The 5190-nt window shown below is 38.8% G+C and overlaps 1 protein-coding gene across 1 annotated transcript in view; it reads right to left on the reverse strand.

Moving 5' to 3' along the window:
• LOC118328058 (receptor-type tyrosine-protein phosphatase gamma-like) overlaps nucleotides 1-5190 on the reverse strand; it is a 144962-nt gene that overhangs the window by 102494 nt on the left and 37278 nt on the right. The gene's annotated exons all lie outside the window — the stretch shown is intronic.

Genomic DNA, 5190 nt, shown 5'->3' on the forward strand with positions numbered 1-5190 from the left:
AGCCGGTCTGCTCTGTGTGAAGCTGAGTAAAGTGACTGAAACTGCTGTTTTTATTGTCTAGGTCAGTGAATGAAGGAGCCTGACTGTGAACAGTGGATGGGAATGGTTAACATCTAAATGGACGACAAAGTTCTGTCTCTTGGAAACTGAATCTCTTAGAATGTCATTGAATGTGGAGTCCGCCAGGGGTTAATACTTGGTCCATTGCTCTTCAGTTTGTACATACTGCCTCTAAATGATCTATGTGTTAACATCATTATGCTATTAATACATTACTGCTAATACTTCCACTGTGACAACTGCCACAACCAGTGCCTGAAATGGGCCAGAACCAGCACTTCTTTTGTCCACATTACCCTTATTTATCTTTGGGTATGACGTACCAACCACTGAGGTCACTAATGTCTGGATGTTTTTCTGAGGGGTATACAATTAAAGAGAGAGATACACACTAAACACCAGTGTCTCAGTGTAAACATTGCTAGCTTGACACTAAGAAAACAGCACTGAAAAGTGAAAGTGAAAATAATTAGGGTCCAATTTTTTGGTCCAATTCAGGAACTGGCTACAACTACTGCTATTACTTGTGAAGCACCTTGTCACTCTAGTTTTGACAGGCACTATAGAAATAACTATTTATAGCTAATACTACCACTATTCCAGCTGCTACAAGTACTGCAACCAGTCAACATTTACTACTTATAATCGTCATCATTGTTATACACACTTCTAATGATAAACAAAACTAAGCTAGATCTCAAAAAGATGAAGAAAACATCAGTGCAGTGTGTTGTGTTTTAGAGCGAGAAACAGCTTCATTGTGTATAATCCAAACTAACCCAAACTACCACAAAGCCACTGCCAGCATCCATATCCAACATGTTGCATGAACAGCTGAAAGACTGCCAAGACTGCTCCCTCTCTCCCATAGACTCTCCACAACCTCTTCTCTCCTGGATCTGGCAACACACACTTGTTGACCCAGGGGTTTAACAAACACACACACGTGCATACGCATGTTGTCCATCTGGATTTTGAAAAAAACACACTTGTTGGCTAGTTGGATTTAATTGTCAAGTTTGGTGTGAAGGAGTACTGTGCTTACACTGTCTGCCTGCTTGGACCACAGCAAAAGCACACAGAACAAAACACGTTCTGTTCAGTTTCTACGCATTTGTAAAGCATATTAACAAATCCTATTCCAAAACAACCCATTTTCGTGGATATATTGAACAATTTGATATAATTCCCTTAATCAGTCGGAAAAACAAATATATTTTTAATTATTTTTATTCACATGGCTGTGGTGACTGATCATGCAACACACAAATGTTACTGTGTGCCTTGATGCATGAAAAGCTGATTCTGCAACATACAGCAACATATGTTGCCAAATGTAACCAAACATATCATCTCTTTTAGGAACAGGTATAAAACAATCTCCCATTGCTGGCAGTGGCTGGCAACTTCAAAATAATACTCTGGTAGGGAAAGTGTTAACTGTACTAACATGATGTAATCAGGCCCACTGGAGAGGCTCGCTATTACTCGGTGCTAGCTCAGCTACCCCCAATGGTGACTGTAATTTTGCATGTCATAGCGGATTTCTCGACTTCATCGTACAGAACGAACAAGACTAACAGCTGGCGTATTACACACAAACAATGTAAATGATCTAGAAAAATGGCAGTTCAACATAATGGCATCCGTGGAAGGTGACTCACAGCGTCTGTAGAAGGCTCATTTTAGGATAACCAAAGCAACAATTTTCAGGTGATTATACATTAAAGAAAACATAGTTATGCATAGTGTATTCCATTTCTGCCAAAAGATAAATGTTACTCACTTGACCTTTAAGTGATGCTGCTGAATTGGCTTTTCTTATTTTTCCTTTGCAGTTGAAGGGCTACTCTCCACCTCCAAAGGCACTCGTGCCAATCTGTATCCTAAATGTAGTGTTCTATTTATAGCTGCATTAACATGTGTTTTTCTTTATCCAGTTAAAATATGCAGATACATGTCACACTAGATGATACATAATATCAGGTGGAAATGCAGTCTGAAGCTGTCACATAAAGAGTGGTGTGATGCCTTGAGTGAAAGAAGTACAAAGTATTTAAACTTTTATGCACAGTTAAAAAGCACCAGGTAACTGTGTGACAAATGAGGAGTGCATGCTAGGTGATGGTGTTTCATTGGAAAATAATTATCTGTTAGTCTCTGTGTGATCACCCCCTTATGGACAACATTAGTGTGTACAGCTAACAAAAAAAGCAAAACACTAAACGAGGAAAGTAACTTAAGTAAGTAGAAAAGTTTATTTGTGGCAATGTTAGACACAGTTTTTAACTTACCCCTACCCACACAAATACACACACACAAACACATTGTGTAACCATTCCAAATAGCAGAAGAAGTTAATAACGTTCGTACGAGGCGAGACGGAAAGTGGGGGAGAAAAAAAGTGTGTGTAAAGGAAAGGAGATTAAGAGAAATAAAGGCAGCCACGGAGACACAGAGAAAATGACAGACAGAGAGACAGTGAGGAGGAGTGAAAGAAAGGAGGACAGAGGGAATTAGCGTTTCATTATTAATGTTTGTCTCTGAAAGCCCACAGGCTCGTCCCCTGAGATTCTCAGCCACCGGGCCTCACATCACAATGTCCCACTCTCTCTCTTTCTATCTACCCCTTTCTCCCTCTTCAAATCCTGCATCTCTCGCTTGTTCTCTTTATTCCTCCCCACAGCTCCATCTCCCTCTTTCTCTCCAGGGACAGGCCACTGCAGTGACAAATCAGAAAAAAAGAAACTGTGGTACAATGTGACATGTCCTCATATTTCTCTCCTCCGCCACTTTTCTCTCTCTCTCTCTCTCTCTCTCTCTCATCCCTTCCTGTGTCTCTTCCTCCCACTGTCATCCATCCATAATACCTCACTATGTACCCTCTTTCTTTTGACTTCCTTCACCTCCTTCTGTGTCTTACAGAGGCTCTTCTCTCCTTTGGCAGCACTAACTGCTGATTTACAATGGCATAATGGATGTAACGGTTGGACTTCTTTCAAAGAAGACACATTTGAGTGCAGAATTACTAATTGCATTGGTGACCAATTCATCAGCAGGTTGTGGAAGATGGGGAGAAAGGCAGACAAGAAGGTCTGGCATTATTTTAATGTTCTTTACCTGTCAATTTTAAAATTAGACAAAGAGATTGTGGGGCTTTTGTGTAACACTATAGTGGGTCAACTACAGGAGACATTGCTAGGTCCTGCTTAACAAGCTTTGCAGCAATGTTAGCTTTGACATTGGACTTTGTGTTGTGGTGGGTGTGTGGGATTGTTTGTAGAACTCCATTCATAAACTAAGCTAGTGTTGAACACTGTTGACGTTGTATACAAGTGGAGAGAGAAGGCACTCAGGAGCTGGAACTTGACTATAGAAAACATAAAAATCAAAGCCTTTGGATTTGTGGAAAATCTGACCCGCAACCCCAAATATAATGCATAAAAATCACTCCGGTTCACACATTGGCAATAAAAAGTAATTGATACATAAAACAAATATGTAAAATGTAAGAATCTTTGGTATAGGACCTTTAGGGTTGTTGATTATTTCTGGAAATTTACTAAAGAAAACAAACCATTCAAGTTTTGTGTTTTGTGCATTCAAGAATCACTCAGACTGTGTTGAAAGTTTCAGCATCATTTTGAAACATAATGTAATATTGTATGTCAGTGATCACACTTTCATCAATCAGGCAATCGAGCTTTAATGATTGCACCTGTCCCAGGAGTTTGGTGCTTCTAATCATTCATACAGTAAGCTAACACTCAGTAGATTTAGACTTTAGGAAATTGAGCTTTCTGGTCATTCCTAGAGTAGATTTTGACAAGATGAGTTCAGTCCGGCTGGATATTCTTAGATCTAGATTAAACTGGGCCATCTGGTGATTGTTAAAAGTAGTCTAACATCATGTGGAATTATTGTGTAACATCACCGTCAACCAGTGAATGTATCTTTCTCACATTAAACAGCATGTGTGTTCACATGAGCATCATTCATCTGTGATTCTATCTGATGATTCTTTCATTGTGTGAGAGAGAATTGTTACTTTTACAGTTGTTGAGTTTGATGGTTTTAAAGATGAAAAGAATAAGCAGCTTGATATAAAATGTGACGTGAAACATTAAATCCTAATGGGATGTAAAACAGACATGGCCATCGCTGTCAGTGCATTCACTCTTTGTAGATAGCACTGTGGAGATAGAAGGTTTTTAAACCACCTCTCAAGAGTTGTATATTTCTACAGACATGCTTTAGTAAAATGATGTTGCATTTCTTCGTGTTCCTGTATGTGGGTTTGTTGGTATACTGTAATCATATCTGTTTCACAAGGACTTGCAACACTATAGAATGCTCCCTCTCAAAAACATTTTCTTTAATTTATTTAGCAAGAAAATTTTTTTTAAGGATAAAAAAACTGACCTCGGCCGTAACCCTAAACACAACATAACCCTAATTGTTATTATTATTTTTTTTAGAAATCAATTTCAAAAAGGATATTTTCAGTGCTGTTTTCTTATTCCCTTACCAGCATTGCTTTATGCAGGTTTTTAGAAATCACAAGGTAAAAAAACTGAACTTTCTAGGAGGGGGTTTGGGGGTACATCTTAAAGCAAGTAAAAAATTATTTTTAGGCAATTCATTATTTACCCCTGGGAAAAAATACTGAGGTGGGTACAGCCATGCTCACAAGATGTGGTGGTACTCAATAAGAAGTAAGGGTACTCGTGTGGACAAAAGTCAGAAGTGCTGGTACCGGGGAGAACTGGTCCATTTCAAGCACTGATTCCCACACTATATACTGTAATCACACCCACACTATTTAACCCACTGGTTGCTCATTTTAGTTACATTGCGTTTCTTCTGAACATGTTATGTCTCTTCTGATTTTCAAGCGTATAAGGATGAACATCACAAGACATTTAAAACACCTCTGTTTTTCCCTCAAAGCATTCAAAGTTGCAGATATGGACATAATTCTGTTACAGTGGCCATGTTCTACATAGAAAAAATAAACAATTTCAAAAACAGCATAAAGGGATACTTTTTTGTTTTGCTGAGAGAGAGGAGACTAATGACATTGGCAGTCGATTCTTCAGCCTGAGCGATGGTGTGCAATAAGTAGGGCAG

This window comes from Morone saxatilis, unplaced genomic scaffold (genome assembly GCF_004916995.1).
Source record: "Morone saxatilis isolate NCDOM2014 unplaced genomic scaffold, NCSU_SB_2.0 Contig18, whole genome shotgun sequence".
NCBI classification, from domain to species: Eukaryota; Metazoa; Chordata; class Actinopteri; family Moronidae; genus Morone; species Morone saxatilis.